This window comes from Lissotriton helveticus, chromosome 7 (genome assembly GCF_964261635.1).
Source record: "Lissotriton helveticus chromosome 7, aLisHel1.1, whole genome shotgun sequence".
Classification (NCBI taxonomy): domain Eukaryota; kingdom Metazoa; phylum Chordata; class Amphibia; order Caudata; family Salamandridae; genus Lissotriton; species Lissotriton helveticus.
Window position 1 is genome coordinate 74,506,003 of NC_136068.1, and position 20,699 is coordinate 74,526,701.

A 20,699-nucleotide genomic window follows, 5' to 3' on the forward strand; every position below is an offset into this window, starting at 1 on the left:
ACCATTTTGACACTTCTTTTCTTATTGTGGATTCCTTGACCACCTCTTCCTCAAAGTTCCCCTATTTGTTGCTTCTTTTGGTATGGTCTTAGCCCAGCTATTCAGTTGATAATATTTAAATTTCGAAATCTTCCCTTCTGTAATTGTGTGCAGATGTTCCCAAGATATTAAGGTGTTTTCAGATAGAAGTTGTCCCCATTTTTCAAATCCTAGTTGTCTGATTGGTCTTGCTAATACATCTTTTAAACACTCCGGTGTCCCAGGTGAATCCCATATTGGGGCCATATTGCTGTAATATGGGATCTTCACTACGTTTCTAATCTGAGTCCACAATTTGACCGCATTATTTAAGATCTTTAGTTTTACTTTCTTGAAAAATTTTGGATGGCCAAATTTAAAAAGAAAATAATCTTCACCATTTGTAAGATGTTGGAAGAAGTTTGGGTATATACAGTGTTTATTTAGCAACATCCTGAAATTTTTAAACTGAAAAGCTCTATAATATTCAAACACATCTGGGCTTGCTATGCCGCCTTGTTCCTTTCTTTTTCTAAGTTTGTTCCAAGCAATTCTTATGCTTTTCTCCGACCAAATAAAGCTGGATATTTCTCCTTGTATTTTTTTAAGAGCTGCTTTTTTAAACTCTAACGGAATGGCATTAAACAAATATGTAAATTTAGGCATGATTGTCATTTTGACTGCGTTTGATTTGCCTAGAAAGTTTAGAGGTAAACCGGACCAGATTTTAAAAAGTCTTCTCATTTCTTTTACTACAATATTTAAGTTTAGTTGTGGTATTTTCTCCAGATCTTTGATTAGCGTAATTCCTAGATATTTTATTTTTTCCTTTGAAAAGACTGGTTTTGAGATGCTGTTCCAACTCATTGCCTCTGTCTTGCTATTATTTATCAAATATCCTGAGACCTTGCCAAAGTTGGTTATTATTTCATTGATGGCCTTTTCTGAGGAGTTGTAATTATCCGTAAACACCATAAGGTCATCTGCATATAGTGCTACTTTTTTTGTCCAATTCCGGTATTTAAATGGTGTTATTTGTCTATGATTTCTGATCGCACAGGCTAGTGGTTCAATATATATATTGAAGAGCAATGGGGAGAGGGGGCAACCTTGCCTCGTGCCCCTCTGGATAATAATATTATTTGTCAATTTTCCATTCACTATTATTTTTGCTCTGGGGTTCGCATAAATTTCCCTCACCATGTGGCTGAACTTACTCCCTAGATTGTTTTTTTCTATGATGTTGTTTAAGAAGGCCCAATTCACACGGTCAAAGGCTTTCGCCGCATCATATGTTATAACTGTAAGAGGTACTTTCTGGGTCTTTCCAGACACAGTCTCTAACTCAGGACTTTCGTTTGAAACCCCATTGCATTCTGGGATTTGATATATTGTATCCATTGGACTTATTATATGATCATCTCGATCACTAGCTAGGGTGGCATCTCTTTCTGGGTCTTTCCAGACACAGTCTCTAACTCAGGACTTTCGTTTGAAACCCCATTGCATTCTGGGATTTGATATATTGTATCCATTGGACTTATTATACTAACACACCCAAAACAAAGATTTGTCGGTCAAAAAAAGTTCATGACTGGAGACAGAGTCCATAATGACCTGTATCACTATCACTAGTTGATCGTGGTCACTGCACCATTTGTATTATTCCTCCAAATTAATGATCTTGCACTATTTAGGGATACATATTACTTCAGATCCAGACCTTTTTCAACAATACAAGACGAGCCCCACTGGAAATCACTCCCATTTTCCCTCCAATCCATGGTGGCCCTTTTTAAAATGATGTCCTTACCCTGAATTCTTTATGTATGGCAAAACACTCCTTTTGAGGTGCCGAGCTCCTACTTTACGGCTATTGAAGCAGAGGTGTGTGCACTGGTATGGATGGGGGCGGGGGGTTGGGTACCATGTATATCCTTCTCCATACTTACTAGAGGATGGTTCGATGGGAGGGATAGCAGTGCCCGACATCCATAAATATTATTGGGTATCTCAACTCACAGTAATCAATGGGTGGGTGTTTCTCTGAATGTTGGAACCGGTGGTCCGAATGGACAGGGCAGTGATGGGGCGACAGAGCTACCTAAGAGCTCTATATTGTGATAAAATGCTAAATGAATGGCCAGATCCTACTCAGTAGATAATACAGATCTGGAGCAAGATAGCGAAGTTCTTAGGGTGGAGAAACACTATCACCCAGACACAGTCCGACACTCTTTGCAGGATCAGCCGGGATTTAAAAAATGGATCTCCAGGGTTGGAGACCTGTGGAAATGAGGGATGATTATTCCATGGCCGAGTTGCAACAAGAATATCAAATGAAACAGACGGAAGTCTACTGCTATTTGCAGATGCAACATGTCCTGCAAGCAGTCCTTCCGGAGGGGGTAGAATTGCCCGAATCCTCACCTCTAGAGGACAGACTTCTCACTGGCTTTATGCCACAGAAGACGATTTCACTCCCCTATAAAAAGCTCATCTACACACCAGATGGTATGCAACAGTTAAAAGGGAATTGGGAGAGTGATGTGGCCGTTGCCCGGTGGAGCTGTCCTATGCAGCTATTGAGGAGTCAGGCTCTGGTTCACCCCCTCGGCCGTCACCTACCCAGCCGGACATCGGACATTGTTTTTAAGGGGTTCTTCACAGCTTTGTCTGTCTTTCACCTCAACCGCTTTGTTACCCCTGAACTACTGTCCCCCTTCTGGTCTGCCTGACTCTATCTACATCTCTTTCCCCTGTTTACCTTTCCCCCTCTACCTGCCATTCCCCATGAGACGCGTTTCTTGGATATGCAACGCACAAATAACGTATGTTACTGTATAATCCCATGTTTTTTCCCCTATGCCTATAGCTGTAACTGAGCTAATTAGTGTAACCGTATCTCACTAATCCTCATGTAAAGTGCTCATATACCTCCGGGTCTAGCCAGCGCTATATAAAACTCTGAAAATAAATAAATGTGGGGATTTTTAATGAAGGTGAATGGGAAGAGGCCAGGGTATTTCCTCATGAGATTGCTATCTGGTCGGGCTTTCGCTTGATTCAGCTGCAAATCTTACACCGTTCGTACTAAGCAAGGACCACTATGGTTCGAATGGAGCAATCAGGAGATGATCAGTGTTTAAAGGGCTGACAGACAAGCACGTTTAACCAGATCCTTTGCAAAGGCACGCATATACGGATGTATGTCAGTACAACGCGATCTTTTAGATCGCGGTACTTAACAACGCGGTTATTACAACGCAAGTCGTTACAACGACTTGCGTTGGAGGGTGCGGATTGAGGAATATTATAATTTTCTATTCCAACACCAGTCCACGTAACAGTAGGGAAGGTGTTGGAATATAAAATTACAATATTCCTTAACCAGCAGCGCCATCCAGCGCAAGTCGTAGTAACGACTTGCGTTGTAATGGCAGTGTGGTAAAGGTCGTGCGGTGTAAACACCGCGTTGTAAATGACGTGTACCGGATATACACACCTATTGGGCTGAGGTAATGGATTGTTTAAGGTCGATTGAGCCACCAGACATCGAGGCCTGGAAACGGGATCTAGATTGGTGCTTGTTAGAGAAAGGGTCATTTAAGAAAGTAGAGGCTGCCCTCGGAAATAGGAGAAAGTCTGAAGAGGCTGAAATGCCCATAGGGGCAACATTTGCGACTATGGACAATCTGGAAATGCGCACGATTCTAATGAATGATGTGTGACTCTGGGACGTGCTCAGCGGTGTGAATGAAGACAAATTTGATATTACAAACTGTACTAGTGCCTGCTAAGAATTTTGTGTTTAATGTTTCTAATAAAAAGATTTAAAAAAAAATATTTTGTGCACCTGCTACTAGCAGCAATTGTTAGGTATTTTCAAGCAGCAAAATTAAAACTTGTGGCTTAGTCTGAACTGACATGGCATGTGGGTGAAAAACTATGGACTCGAGTTCAGTCCAATGATTGCCAGTGGCTGAGATTAATGTAAGCCTTCCATCCATCACCTTGCTGTTGTTGCAGTTGACACCCTAAGTGCGACAGGTATGCCCGTTTTTTGGAGCATTAAGAATTATTCTCAACATTGATAACTTACATTTTTTCACTTTTTGAATTCATTTATGTAAATAGCACCCGTGGGATTTTATAACTGAGCACTCGGTATGTACATGACGGATGAGTTGTGAATAAAGCAAGGAGGATGTCAGAATGGTTCCCGCTTGTTTTAACCCTTTCCGTGCTGATGACGGAACCGCTCTGTCATCAGCTGCGGTTGCGCTGAGCTGATGACGGAGCGGTTCCGTCATGGCCCGCCCAACGCGCCTGCGCGGCGCTGATTTCGTGCCTGCGCAGTGCGTTCTATTAAGCGGGCAGGGCCATGACGGAACCGCTCCGTCATGAGCACAGCTCAACCGCGGCTGGTGACGGAGCGGTTCCGTCACCAGCATGGGCCCGCCGCGCGCCCCCCGCCCCCTTAGCGCAGCGGCGAGCGGTTCCGTCATCCGCATTGAAAGAGTTAAAAAACTGTTGTTCCAGCCTCATGAGGAGATTTTCTCCCCAGCTTTAATTGTACCTAGTTTGGGTTATTATTTGGAGCCACTGTCTTTGCTAGAGTCCTACGGGAATAAAAATAAATGTATCACATATAATAAAATAGAGCAAATGACTGTTTCCAAGAGGAAATGTAGCCATATAAGTGTATTCTTATGTACATTTTATATTTTCAGATTCACAGTTTCCCCACTTTCCCCCCCCCCCGTGGTTCATCGTCGCCCTGACGAAGGTGTGGCCTGGTTGGATCTGTATACCGAAACGCGTGTCGGCGTGGTTCCTGCGGGCAACAGGATTGTCTATGCATCTTCAATCCCTTCTGTTGTCGTTTGTTGCCCAGCATCCCTTTGTTTTCTGAATTGTATTTCATCTTTATCGATTCATGTAATGGCGTCTATGTATCAGTGGGAGTTTGTCTGTTTTGATTTGTGAAAGAATGATGGTATGTGTGTGTTTAGAGTATGTTGAAGAGTGAATTTGAGAGTGATGTGGGTTGTGTGGGACTGTATATGTAGCATTGAACCATATATGTTTTAATGGACATTTGTAAGATGAATTAATATTTATTTGTATGTTGTGATATCAACTTATGAGACTTTGAAATAATATATATATAAATAAATAATAAATGTGTATATAAAAAGTATACTATTTTTGCTTGTAATTTGGGCTCTAGAAGACAGTTACGGCTCCATTGGTTACCCAGGATCCCTGTGCAGGACCTTATCTTAAATCCCTAGGCAGGGTTTCTTGTTCTAATTTTTCTGATACTTTCTCCCTTGCTAACCTGCCTATATCTCTGCCCGTTGGGAGGCCTCCTTCTATTTTGATGCCCAGATGTGGGTCTCGTGCTCACTGGGCCACTGGACCCGAGCTACACCCGACGGAAGAGCTCCAATCAGGGCAAAACCTGTCCTGGGTTGCTTGTGTTCTGTTCTGGGGCGACCTGGCCTGGTAGTACAGGCTGGACTGCTCCCACTGGGGCAAGGTCAAAACTGATTTGCATATGGCTGGTTTCAAACTGAGGTGTTCGGGTGGGAGGAAAACGATGGATTGGGATGCGGCCGAGGGATTGCCAGTGGCTGAGATTAACTGAAGCATCCTATCCATCACTTTGTTGTTGCAGTGCTGCCTGGCCAGCTCATGTTGCATTTCAACAAGAATTTAGCCAACTTTGAACTAGTTCCTGCAAGTTTCTCACTGGATGCCTTATTGGCCGCTGGTTGTGTGGTTTCTATCTAGGTAGGAATAGTTGAGTGTGGATTTTTGCACTATTAGTTGGTTTTCAAGATCCCTTATCTGTACATTAGGCATTCCCTCTATAATATCGCAGGCATGATTTGTAATCCTTGCTTTCCTCGATTTTAGTTCCAAATTGTGTGTATATATATATATTTTTTTTTTAACCCCTTCCATGCTGATGACGGCCCCAAGCCGTCATGCATCACGGTGCTCGTGTGCTGATGACGGCTGGGGGCCGTCATGAACCTGCCCACTTTTAAAAACGGCCGCAAGGGCGCAGAATCGCGGCCGCGCCCAAGGGGTTAAACAACATTTGGATAATCTGGGTGCTAGCACAGCATTGACTGCTGGTGGAAGTTGATCACATGGGACTCTGAGCTCCACTGGACAGCAGGTAACATGTCTGTGTTGCAGTAAGATAACTCAGTGGGTTGAGGAGCCTGTACAGTGATGGGTCTGTAAACAGTAGGTCAGTAGTTCCAGTCCTAGTAAGAGTCAGATAGTCATTCCCCCTTAGTTGATGAAACGACCACCAATGATGTATGCAGTGTGAACATCCGATATTTGCAGGACTCTAGACCCGCAGAGAGAAGCTCTGGTGCTCCATGGAAACACAGAACTGCAGGTGAGGGGTGGGTGGGGGCGAGGAGGGAAGGGGGGTGAGTCGAAGGGAGGGAAAGCAGAGACACGTGGAAGAGAAGTTATAGAAAGTGAGAAGAGTGACCGCACTGATAAGGTTCTTCAGTGCTGATAGCTGTGCACGTTATACAATATTTATTGTTGCCACTTGATAAGTGCCCTACACAATCTTATCTGTCGCTTGCCACACGCAGAGTTTTTTTTCTTTTTATCACCAAACTCAATGGCAATCATTTGATTGACCTTGGAGGGACAAAGGCGGAAACGGGTGCTTTATTATGCTCCTGAGCGACACCACTGGGACTAGAAGCTGTGACCTACAGTTTACACACAGATCTGAGACAGGTGCATTAACATCTGGAGCTACCATACTGGGATTGGAACCTGAACCTGCACCTGCCCGATACACAGACCTCTGTAGAAGCCCCACTGAGCTTTCTTCCTGGGATTCCAACAGGTGAACTACAGGATGAACATATTTTTGTTCAAGGCGCATTAACCCCCCTGAGCTGCCTTCCTGGGATAGGAACCTGTGGTGAGAAGTGATGGACTACTTCTCTATTAATCTGAGGGACAGTAATCAGTGACTGCATGGCAGAGAAACCTTAGGGCGGATTTAAGGCATCACAGCAAGCTACATTGCAGTTCTGCGGAAGAGAGCAGGACAGCACCATATCTACAAAGCCAGGGGTTCTTAACGTGTGGTCCAGTGACCCCTGGAGTCTCGTGACATCTACTGAGGAGGGGTCCATGACTTTTTCGATAATAAAAGAATATTAGCAGATTGATGAAGTGCATATAACTAAAGAAGCAAAATGTACACTTGAAAATTTTAAAGCTGTGAATGTGAAGGAAGTAGAAATCGGAGACTAAAAAGTAAGTTGGTATCTTCGGACTGATTCATGGAAGCAGTGCACGTGCATCAAACAGAAGACAGTACGGTCAATCTATGGCCTCAATTGAATTTAGAAAAGCTCCAACCTCCTAATTATAATATAACCTTATAGCCTGCCGTAGCGGGCTATACTGGCTATTAAAGGACCGCTCCAGCGTTCAAGGCCAGAGCCGAAGGTGAAGGCCTTTAACAAGGGAGAGGGACTTTAATAGCGGTACAGCCCAACTACGAAGGGCTATAAGGCTATTAGAACATTCTGCCACTAGAGAGCAGAATGTTCTAACAAAAATAACAAAGGCTTCAGGGTAGCCGTTGGCCACAGCTGTGAATAAAGAAACATTGGAATGTTAGAGCTCCGGGCTTATACCGGCCATTATAAGCCCGGAGCACTCCATTGTTTTCAATGGAGTTCCCAACATTCCAATGTTCTAATTATTTTGAAAAAATTTCGCATTTGTTTGATGAATGCTTGTTTCCGTAATTTTATGTATTGTTTTGCAGTTCATATCATCGAAACTGCTGAGGCTAGGGTCTCCGGATTCCAATATGACTCCGCGGGTCTCCGAATTCTAATAATGCCTAAGCGGGGTCCCTGGATTCCAAAAATGATTTAGTAGGGGGCGGGGTCCCAGGATCCCAGTAATGACATAATGGGGGGCCACAGAAATCAAAAGGTTAAGAACCACTGTACTATAGCCTTATAGCCCGCCGTAGAGGGCTATACCAGCTATTAAAGGCCCTCTCCAGCGTTAAAGGCCCCGAACCGAAGGCGAGGGCCTTTAACAAGGGAGAGGGACTTTAAAAGCGGTATAGCCCATCTACGAAGGGCTATAAGGCTATTAGAACATTCTGTCACTAGAGGACAGAATGTTCTAACAAAAAAAACAAAGCCTTTTGGAAGCGTGAGAGGATTGGAATCCCCTCAGGCTCCCTGAAGCCTTTGTTCACAGCCAGAGCTGTGAACAAAGAAACATTGGAATGTTTGAGCTCCAGGCTTATACCAGCCATTATAACCCTGGAGCACTCCATTGTTTTCAATGGAGCTCCCAACATTCGAATGTTCTAATATAGCCTTCTAGCCCGCCGTAGCGGGCTATACCGCTATTAAAGGCCTGCTGAATCGTTAAAGGCCCGAGCCGAAGGCGAGGGACTTTAACGAAACAGCAGGACTTTAATAGCCGTATAGCCCTGCTACGAAGGGCTATAAGGCTATTAGAACATTCTGCCACTAGAGGGCAGAATGTTCTAACAAATTAAACAAAGGGTTCACGAAGCTCGAGGGGATATAAATCCCCTCGAACTTCGAGAAGCCTTTGTAGAACATTGGAATGTTGCTCTGCTGGCCTTTACCGGCCCGTAGGAGCAGGGAGCACTCCATTGTCTGCAATGGAGCTCCCAACATTCCAATGTTCTAATAAGCTATATCGCTGCTGCTCACTTCTGAAGGGCTGACTTTCTGGCCGCCCCGCGCCACGCACACACCTTTCTACGATAGTGCAACAGTGTCTGTGTGAATCTACCATATGTTTTTTACTGGAAGTGGCCCCTTCTAACACAGGCATCCATCCTGTATAAAATACTGTGCCTAGATGTTCTTTAAACTTTTCCCACTTTGTGTGTGTGCTGGACAGTACAGCACACATAAAAAATTGAAAAGGTTTGGAGAAAAGACAACTTTTCTTCTTTGCGTCTGCCTTGAGATGGTGTGTTTTTAGGCAAATGTAAGTAGATAGAGCTTAGTATCAAAAACTAAGGTGGTTGCAGGGGAATGCCCATGTATCACTTATAGAACACCCCCTCGATGCAAAGCAGAGCAGCAAAATCCTTTGTGCTACGTTTAGGCACATTTCTGCCAAATAAATCCCAAATCAACACTTTGCGTCGCTTTTGGTGACTATGCACCAGAGCAGAGTTGATTAATCTGGTCCAACGAGTGGGTGGATTCATAATAGCCATCGCGGCAGAGCCATACACCTCAAGGATCTGGTGCAATTAAACGAAGGGCGAGAGTTATCAACACTGCACTGGGGCAAAGTCTCTAAAAGTGCCGCAAACAGGGAAACGGTGTTTATTTGTTAATTACTTTCCAGGGCAAAACCTTATTTGGTGCATAAAATCGGCCAAAAGGTAAGGAGCAGCAGCGCATTATTTTGGGCCAACGGGGCACCCTTGGATAGATGGATATTACCTTCCATGGTTTTTGTCGTAAAGTTCTGTCTCCTGACATTTGTAGATCAGGCTTCGCGCCCAAAAAGTATTGCCTCCTTGAGGCAGTCATTGAATGTTTTTATTTCTCCAAACTTTTTTAACCTTGTATGTGTGCTGCTCTGTGGAACTCATTTAAAATCTTTGAAAAGTTTTAAAGAAAATCTTAGCATAGTTTTTTGAACTAGAAGGCTACCCTTCCAGAACAAAATGAATGTGAGACATCAGGCACACACTTGCATTATTGCGAAAAGGTGTGTTCAAGGCTCTGTGCAGCCTTAAGAAGCATCTTCAGTACTAAGGAAGAGAGACACTGTGTCTTAGCCAAGTAAATCTCCCCAAAGAGTCTTTGAGAAAAGGAAGTCTGCAGAGCTGCCATATTTTCTGTGTCAAGATGTTTGACGTAGAGGAGGCGAGGCAGCGAATGCTCGAGCTTGAAGAATGGCTCAGCTCGAGATTCTGTGGGAATCTCGAGCCTATAACGAGCCGAGCTTTCATGTGGTTTCTGCCTGCCAGCCTGGATGGGGCGTTACGGCCAGGGCTGCCAACTTTGGAACTGGGGACCCAGAGCGTCGGCGTTGCCTCAACATCCTGCGATTCTGGACATATCACTTAGGGCCATATGTATCAAGATACCCATTTGCGATTCTCAAATAGCGATTTTTAAGAAATCGCTATTTGAGAATCGCAAATGGGTATGTATGTACAAAATCGCATTTTTTTGCGATTCCTTAGATTTCCTTAATTGCGATTAGCAAATTGCGAATCGCAATTTAGGAATACTTTCCCATTCATTTCTATGGGCCAGGAGGCCCATAGGAATGAATGGGAAGTTATTCTCAATTTGCGATTCGCAATTTGCTAATCACAAATTGAGAATAATTTCAAGGGTGCAGGGGTGTCCAAAGGACACCCTGTTGCACCCCTGAAATATGCATGGGTGCACATGTGGCGCACATACATGCCCTAAGGGCATGTATGTGCGTCACATGGCACTTTGAAAAATGCAAAAATGTGCATTTTTCAAGGAATTCGCAACTTACCACCAACTGTGGTAATGTGCGATTTCTTAAGGGCATTTTGCTATTTTTTTTTGCTACATACATTGCATTTAAGGAATCGCAAAGTTTGTGATTCCTTAAATGCAATTGCAAAATAAGGAATCCCAAATTTTGCGATTCCTTATTTTGCACCAGTTTTGCTTCATACATTCCATTTAGCAAATTCGCATTCGCAAAGGCCAAAATTCTGCGAATTCCGGCCTTTGCGGTTGCGAATTTGCATGCTACATAGGGCCTTTAATCTCTACATGCCTATAAAAATAATTGTGTGACTCTTTGTGATGTCCAATCCAATCCAAAGATTCTTTATTTCGGTCTTTTAGACCATAAAAGATACAATAAATATTTCCGCATTTAAAACATCACTATTATAAAAACACATTACTTAAAAATACTTTTCATTAGTAGTCCAGACGTGAATAAGAGTTACATTACAGTTCATATCAATGTTCAGGCTTTTAGTAGTTTTTTTCCTTATCTGCCACATGGCCATTATGAATTTAGCAACTGCAAAGACTATGTGGGGCAGAGTACTCGTTTTCAATATTCTGTACGCATACAAGTAACTCCTAAATCCCAAGTTCCTACATAATGGCACTAGCCAATATTTCCTTGGTCTGTTATAAGCTGGGCAAAAAAACAGAACATGTATTTCCTCCTCATCATAATTACTACACCCTGGACAGATTTTGTCGTCCCTCTTTAGCCATTTACAAGTAAAGGTTTTGATAGGCAGAGTGCCTAACCTCCATTGAATAAACAATTTTCTTGCTAAAATGGGAAAAATAATATCCATAAAACCTTCAAATTGGTAAGAATTTATGGATTCCAGAAATTGATCAGTTAAAATGCCGTTGTTGGGTGCAGACACCAAAGAAGCTAGACTTTTCTCCTTGTATATTTCCACCAGTCTTTTGCGAGAAATCCTTTGGCAGCCTTGTTCAGGAGCCTCCCATAACTCAGGGAGTCTCATGCAATACAGTTCTTTCTTTATAAAAGCCAGCCATGGGATTCTATCACGCTGGTTCAAGTTCATTACATGGATGAGGTCTTGTCTATAGTGTGCGAGCTCACTGGTGGTCCAGAGCCTATGCCAAAATCTTAATGGCTTTGACTCCAAATCTTCAGCAATAGAAGGGAGACCCACATCTAATCTTAAAGGGAGCAAGGGTGTGCCACGGGGGAGAGCCAGAAGACGTCTGAGGAAATTATTTTCTACACTGACAAGTTCTGTCCCTGCTTTATACCCCCATAACTCACTACCATAGGATGCAGCCGCTTTGGCTTGAGTTTTATACATTTCTACTGCCGGCCTAATGGGTTTAAAAGTAGAGGTGTGTGCAACCTTCAAAATTGCGCCTGACAGTTGGGACAGCTTTAGCCGGGATCTTGCTATTTGGGGGTCCCAGGATAAATTCTCATGTAGGGTTACCCCCAAATACTGGAAAGTTTTTACCCTTTCCAGACTAGCTGAACCCAATATTGGGTTAGGTCTAGTTTTAGGGGAAGGATTGAATATCATGAATTTGGTCTTCTCTGTATTGATCTCTAGACCATGTTGTCTACAGAAAAGACCAAATCCATCTAGAATCCGTTGGATCCCCATCGGGGATTTGGAAAGCAGGAGGGTATCATCGGCGAACATGATAGCCGGTACCCTCCTGCCTGCCAAGAAGGGAGCGTCATTGTCCCTGACATTGTCGAGATGGGATATGACACTGTTAACAAAAAGGCAAAACAGGGTTGGCGCCAAGACGCAACCCTGCCTTACCCCTCTGAGAACAGGGAACCTTGATGACAACGCTCCATCCCTCCCACACCTAACCTGTGCATAATTACTATCGTGAAGCCTGATTATGGCATGCAGTAGATGGGTAGGAACACCCAGCTCCTTTAAGACCTCCCATAATTTCTTGCGAGGGACCAGGTCAAAGGCTGACCTCAGGTCCAAGAACACCATGTACAGCCTCCCCCCCTCGATCCTCACCGTTTTCCAGTATAGGAGGACGAGGCGGAAAATCTGGTCCATGGTGGACGTGTTTTTCCTGAAGCCAGCCTGGAGGGGACTCAGAATTTCATTAACCTCCATCCACTCTAGAAGGTGGTCCAGGAGAAGGCGAGAAAATAGTTTTTGGGGGACATCTATGAGGCTGATCGGCCTGTAGTTGGCTGGGAGCAGAGGAGAACCCTTTTTAAAAATAGGCACTATCTCCGCCCCCAGCCAAGTACGGGGGATCTCCATACCTCCCGTGATTCTGGACATATCACTTAGAGCCATATGTATCAAGATACCCATTTGCGATTCTCAAATAGCGATTTTTAAGAAATCGCTATTTGAGAATCGCAAATGGGTATGTATGTACAAAATCGCATTTTTTTGCGATTCCTTAGAATTCCTTAATTGCGATTAGCAAATTGCGAATCGCAATTAAGGAATACTTTCCCATTCATTTCTATGGGCCAGGAGGCCCATAGGAATGAATGGGAAGTTATTCCCAATTTGCGATTCGCAATTTGCTAATCACAAACTGAGAATAATTTCAAGGGTGCAGGGGTGTCCAAAGGACACCCTGTTGCACCCCTGAAATATGCATGGGTGCACATGTGGCGCACATACATGCCCTAAGGGCATGTATGTGCGTCACATGGCACTTTGAAAAATGCAAAAATGTGCATTTTTCAAGGAATTCGCAACTTACCACCAACTAGAAGTTGGTGGTAATGTGCGATTCCTTAAGGGCATTTTGCTATTTTTTTTTGCTACATACATTGCATTTAAGGAATCGCAAAGTTTGTGATTCCTTAAATGCAATTGCAAAATAAGGAATCGCAAATTTTGCGATTCCTTATTTTGCACCAGTTTTGCTTCATACATTCCATTTAGCAAATTCGCATTCGCAAAGGCCAAAATTCTGCGAATTTCGGCCTTTGCGGTTGCGAATTTGCATGCTACATAGGGCCTTTAATCTCTACATGCCTATAAAAATAATTGTGTGACTCTTTGTGATGTCATCAGTGCTTAAGTAAAGCGTTCCAATACCTGCAGGTTGAGGTTGCGCTATACGTTTCAGTTCCTTTCCATCTATGCCTGTGTTATTAGCGCCAAGACGCCCCTCAAGGGGAAGGTGTGCTTCATAAATACAATTGTTAATTTATGTTAAGCTGCATAACATCCCGGTGTGGCGAACCACTCCTACAAACATCTGCCAGGATGGAGAGTCCTCATCAGAAAGCTCCTTTGCTTCTAACAATTCTTTTAGATAGCATTTCAGTTTCTAAGCACTGTATAATGTGTTACTCTTGCGCTGTATAATGATACTCACTTCACCGACTTCGAAAGGATAAAAGGCAGAGTTGGTCTCGCTAGGATTCAAACTAGTGACTACTGCAGATGTCAGCTTTTAACTCACTGAGCCATCTTGGCAGCATCCGGTGGACTAGATGTTGTCTGTAGCTGCTTCTTCACATACATCGGCGTGTTTGACCCATGGGCGTCCGCAGGGGGGGGCAAGGAGGGGCGCTTGCCCCCCCCCCCCCCTGGAGCACCCCTCCTTGCCCCCCTGCCAGGGCCGGCTCTAGAGTGGTGTGACCGGTGCATCACACCGGGTGCTGGCTTCCTGGGGGCGCCTGTTTACAACTTAATTATGATTTAAAAAGCACCTGTTGCATGTTCCTTTCCTCCTGGAATTACAGGGCCTCACAAAAATGTCAAGATAACTCCTGTGATTAATGTTCTTCCTAGCCAGAGATCAGAGTTTTGTGTAGTTGAGTTTTTTGATGTATGTGAAGGTAGTACAGAGGGTTAATATGCCTACTGCAAAGAACGTGTACCAAGTAGATTAAAGAGTGCATTTAATGTAAATAGATCAGCAGGTTACTGCTTTTAAAAGAGCCATCCTTTTCTTACTTGCAATTGATAACTTATAGTCCTAATATAGAATAGTGAGGTATTAACTTTCATCCTAGAAGTGCATACACTCTTGACCTCTTGGTTCTCAAGGTCACCGCTGGTTTATAGCGCACCGGCAGGCTTTCGAGTGAGACGCTGTTGATGCCAGTTTAAGCTGCATTAAACCTGCTTCAAAGAAGGTGGCTCTCACGAGGCACAGCTCATAGAAGGAAACTCCCACAAAAAAGCAATGTGTACAGCACCCGAGGCACCATTCACCCCCCCCTACAGGCTCTTGAAAAACACAACGATGGAAAAATGACTTTCTGCTCGCGCGTGCCGAGGTGGGGTAAATTCAGAGTGCCAGGAAAACCTGTATGCCTCACCAGGGGTGTTAATAACAAATGCGCCTGCAAGGGGATTTGTTTATTAGAAATTAATCACAGAATATAGACCTGGTTTCTTCTTGTAAATTCTGGTCTATTCAACCTAATTGGCATCTGTTAAAGATTCTTGGGGCCAGATGTAGGTAGGCATTTACCGGTCGGTAACGGCCGGATTCGGCCGTTACCGACCGGTAAATGCAATTTGAGATGTAGGGCCCTGTATTTTACAGACTCGGTAAATTTACCGATTATGTAAAATACAGAGTCGGTATTTATACGGAATCGGGAAAATTGATATGTAGGTGGGACTCTTCTGAGTCCCACAAGCATTAAAAAATCGGTATTTTACCATCAAATACTATTTGATGGTAAAATACCGATTCTGGTGTGCTTGCACATGTGTGCATGCACACCTATGCCATATGACAGGCAGACCTGCCCTTAGGGCAGGTATGCCTGCCACATGGCACCCGAGCCTCTTTTGGGGGTGCCAGAGGGTGTCAAAGTGACACCCCCTGCACCCTTGTGACAATCGGTATTTACCGATGCGGTAAATACCGACCGGTAAATGCCCAATCATTCCTATGGGCTTCAAAGCCCATAGGAATGAATGGGCATTTACCGTCGGTATTTACCGCATCGGTAAATACCGAATGTTTCCGAATCGGTAAATGCACATCTGTATTTACCTACATCTCGGTACTTTTATTTTACCACTTCTTAAATACCGAGTCGGTATGATGCGGTATTTAAGAGGTGGTAAAATAAAATTTACCTACATCTGGCCCTTAGTGTCTTAGTATTAAAGACTCAAAAAATTAATTAAATTAGATGCATAAAAGAGCTACACGGGAAATTTGTTTCATAGAAAATTAATTCTTTATATTATTTTCTTAAAGGGTATTGTTCAGCATTAAAAATTAATCATACAAAAAATTACAAATGAATAGGAATCAGATAAATCAATCCATTAATCCATCTGTATTACAGTCCAATCTGTTCAGAATTTTTAACAGCGACTCCTATGTTACAACAAAAAGAGATGTCACTGTTCAAATTTAATCAAAACCAAAAAAAGATATGGACAATAAATATGACAGATTTTGAGTCTTTAATACTAAGACACTAAGAATCTTTAACAGATGCCAATTAGGTTGAATAGACCAAAATGTACAAGAAGAAACCAGGTCTATATTCTGTGATTAATTTCTATTAAACAAATCCCCTTGCAGGCGCATTTGTTATTAACATATATTAGCCCAAGCTCGCAAGGGTTTATTGGGTCACCCACTTCTTTTGACTATATCACCAGAGGTGTGGCATACAAACCTAGGGGACAAACAGGCCATGATCACAGGTTGCCAAAGGGCTATTTAGGTCAAACATACCGCCTTGCCACCACTGACTTAGTACTAGAGTGGTATATTGAATATTTTCCTATCCAAGACCTGCTCCTTGAAGCTTTCCTGAGGGGTATGGCTGTGCAAAAATTTCGTCCGTTTTTAAACAAGCATTGCAACGCAATACGGCTTGCATTTTCTAGAGTTTAAGCTATTGGCATTGTAAATGACAATGCCTTTTATTTATCTGATTTGTTTAAGCCCGGGCGGCGGAGGCGTAGTGCTTCTGCGCGGAGTTCCACGGAGTTGGAAGTCCGTGGAATTCTGCTGTGCTCCGCTCCCTCGCCCCTCCCAAAGTAATTATAATGTTTTTAAAAAGGTACTTACCTACTGTGGCTGCCTCCTCCTCGCCATGCCTGCTCTCCTTCCTCGTCCTCACAGTCCTTCTTCCTAAATAACCCCTACGTTGTACGTCTTGCGCATGAGCACATGCAAGACGTACAACGTAGGGGGTTATCTTAGAAGAAGGATGGCGGGGAAGGAGAGGCAGCCATGGCAGGTAAGTGCCTTTCTTTAAACATAATTTCTTTGCAAGGGTCCAGCTAACGCCGCTCCGCCACAGAGTTGGAGTTTTGCCTAAGCTCCGCATTTACAGCGGGACACAGAGTAGACAAAACTCCGGAAACTCTGCTGGCGGAGTGGAGTTACCCAGCTGGGGTTGGTTTTGATAATTAACACATAAATAAAAGGAATTGCTATTTACAATGCTAATAGCTCAAACTCTTGTAAATGCAAGACCTATTTCACTTCAAAGAAGCAGCCGCCATTGTCCCGGGCTGCTTGGAAAGTGAAAGCGCACATGGCACGCTGAATGTTGCAGGAAAGCATGTCGTGCCTGCAGTAGGGTAAACTCATTAAAGAAAATCGTACTTACAGACTAAATAAGACGTACCGTGTAACAACAGAAGTAAAAGGCACAGTCCTCATAGGAGGTTACAAATAAAGACAAGGCGGTACTAAGGAGGGACTAACAAGCCTATTAACGAATCAGAAGCCAGCATTTACAAAGGACAATGAGACAAGCCAATGATAAATATGGGCGGAGAGTGGGCGGAGCTTCAAGTCCATACTCTAATACAGCATGCCTCGCAGAGCAGTGCATGAGCTGGCCAGACTCGGCCTAAAAACATTTGCTGGGTTGCACTTTTAGGCAAATGCTCTGTATTTCGGGTTCACATTTCTCCTGTATATGTGTGCACTGTTTATATGAATATTATGAAACCAAATCGGGCTGCAACGTGAGCAGATTGGAAGGGCCCTGTAATGTCACATTAGAATGTTCACTGCAGGTTGACAGGAGACTGTGATGTTTCTGCAGAATGCTCATCACAGGCAAACAGACAGGTCTTGTGATGTTACACTGCGGCCAGACAGGAGTCCGTGAAGTCACAACAGAATGCTCTGTCACAGTAAAATGATTAATGCAGGCTCACTGGCAGGAGCTTGTGATGTCACACAGGCTAGCAAGAATCAGCCTATCATGTCACAACAGAATGCCGTGTCACTTAGAATGTTCAATGCAGGCTAGCAGGGGTCTGAGATGTCACAATAGAAAGTTCACTGCAAGCTGACAGGTAAAAGTGATCTCACAACAGAATGCTTACCCAGGTTGAAATGTGGAGCTAATGATGTTATAATAGAATGTTTATCTCGGACTGACAGAGGTGACTTTGTGATGTCACAATAGAATGATCTGTAGGCTGATAGGTCAGAGGAGAAGTCGCAACAGAATGTTCACCACAGGCTGACAGGTACGAATAAGCCTGTAGTGTTACAATAGTAAGTTCCCTGCAGGCTGACAAGATGGGATCCTAATATGGTACAATAGAAAGTTCACTGCAGGTAGCTAGGTAGGAGTGATGTCACAACATAATGCTTACTGCAGGCTGAAAGGAGCAACCAATGATGTCACAATAGAATGTTCACTGCAGGATAAGAGATAGGAGCTGGTGAGCATACAACAGTTTGTTCACCAGAGTGAAAGGTAGAAAGGAGCATGTGGTGTTACAATGGAATGTTCATTGCAGGCTGACTGAGTGTGATGTCACAATGGGATGTTCACTGCAGAATGATAGGTTATAGCTGGTGATGTCACATCATAATATTCACCATAGGCTAACAGGAAGAAACTGGTGATGTCACAATGGAATATTGACTGTAGGCTGATGGGTAGGAGCTGGTGGTGTCACCACAGAATGTTCACCACAGGTTGACCATAGGAGCTGTGGCGTCACAGTGGAATATTCACTGCAGGTTGGCCGGCAGTAGGAAGGAGCCGGTGGTGTCACAAGTAATGCTCACTGTAGGCTGACAGGGACTTGTGATGTCACAATAGAATATTCACCGAGGGAGTGAATGGTAGTTGAAGTCTGGCTATTGAAGTAGTAGGTCATGCAGGGATAGTCAGCTTGGCCGTCAACTCCTGCCCTTGAGGAAAGTTCTGGGCTTTCATTTCATTGCTCAAACTAATCGGGCTGTTTTAAGTTTTAGCGAAAGAAATAGCTGATTAACGAGTGGGAATGGAAGGGCCTGCATAAGTGTAGAAACAGAGGGGGTACCTCCACCAGTTTCTGTTAGACACTCAAAGCGTTTTGAATGACGTCCTGTTTCCTGGAGCACCTTGTGGCTGTGACCTGAGTGGAAGGAGTGAGCGGCTGTTTTCAGTGTGAAGCAGAGATGACCAGATCACCCAATAATAACTCACCCAGGTCATCTGACAAAAGACCTATGTGGAGGTCACTTAAATGTATGGAACCACCAGATATCCTGAGGTTTTAGAAGCCCAACTGTTTGGAATCCAAAGAAAAGTGTGGCTTGGGATAAAGACCCTGCAGAGAATCTTCACCGACAGATCACTTTAGCCAGCCTGTGCCATCCCTGGTCCACCCAATATATTCAGGCTGCCTGTATTTGCCACGTTTCAGATCTGGAGATGCACAGGTCCCCTCTCCACTGGTGGTCTGATTCTTGAACAGTTTTTTTAAATTGTTTTTATTTGTGCTGACATCCACATATATCCTATCTAGCTAAGTTCGCTTATATATACAACATCATATATAAGTACAGCCGTAATGTCGACATCAGTGCTTTCCAAGAACAGAATAACGTACCAGAATACAACATAATGTGCTATCTCCTCACTATACTCCCCAGCATTCACCCACCCACACCTCAATGTCTACAATGCGTTTAAAACATATGGTATTATACACGCTAACATCGCTATCAACCCTCATTTTCTATAGCTATTGTCATCGGGGTAGGAGGCTCTAGATAAAGACCCCGGTAGTCCGCCCATCTCTGCCAGATTTTTGAGTGTTTCTGTGGGCATCCTCTTGCTTTAAATATAGGTACTTCCATGCCCAATCAAAAAGTCTATAGCCATTTCCATACGCACAGCGGAGGGCGGTAGGAGTAGCCTTCCATAGTCTGACAATGTCGCGTTTCGCCAAAGTGAGGCCCAAGAACAGTAAGTGTCGTTTATATCTATTGCCCCCAATCTCCTCTGTGATGTGTAATAAAACTAATCTCGGTGACATGGTGAGATCCCAGTCCAACACTTCAGAGAGGCACGTTATGACCCCCTCCAAAACCTAGTGAGCGCATCACACAGCCAGATTGTGAGCATAAAGGTAGCGTCACTGTTGCCACATCGTAGACATGTAGGAGATGCTATTAGGCCAGCCCGCCAAACAAAAAAAATAAAATAAAAAATAAATAAATAAATAAATAAATAACCAAAGGTAAAGTATACAAGATGTAAGTATCTGAACTGGATAAGGCGCAGATGTGAGGCGATAGCTGTGCCCCGTGAGGACTCCAGGGCCTCAGTCCAGTTGTCATCATCCAGCGGGCCCAGATCCTCCTGCCAGGTCCCTCGCAGGGTGCCAACAGTAGTGGAGCTATTAGTAACTAGAGATTGGTAAATCTTAGTGATTTTATGGTCACATAGGTCTCCCATAAGCACTTTACCTTGGAATGGGTTAAATTCGGGGAGGTTCTCGAGGTTTGTAATGTATGGGGACAGAGCATGTTGAAATTGAAGGTATTTATAGAGGGTGTGGCATAGCAAATTCTCTGTGGAGCTCCTGAAAAGATTTGAAAGACTGGCCATGCAATACCACTCCCAGTGTGGATATGCCAATAGCGTTCCATCCTCGAAATCCGGTCAGTGTGGCCAACTGAGGCAGGAGGCCATTATGCCACAGAGGAGTTTCTCTTATCCGACAACTCCACTATCCCATGCAAACCAACAACTGCCTCAAGACCCCGAACACCACACCTGTCATGGGCGGTAGGGCCCGAAGCGCCGATCCGGTGTATAAGTATGTATGGAGAGACGTGTCACCCATCAACAAGCGTTCCACTGCGCATGCAGAGTCATTTCTGTCACCGTACCATCATTCA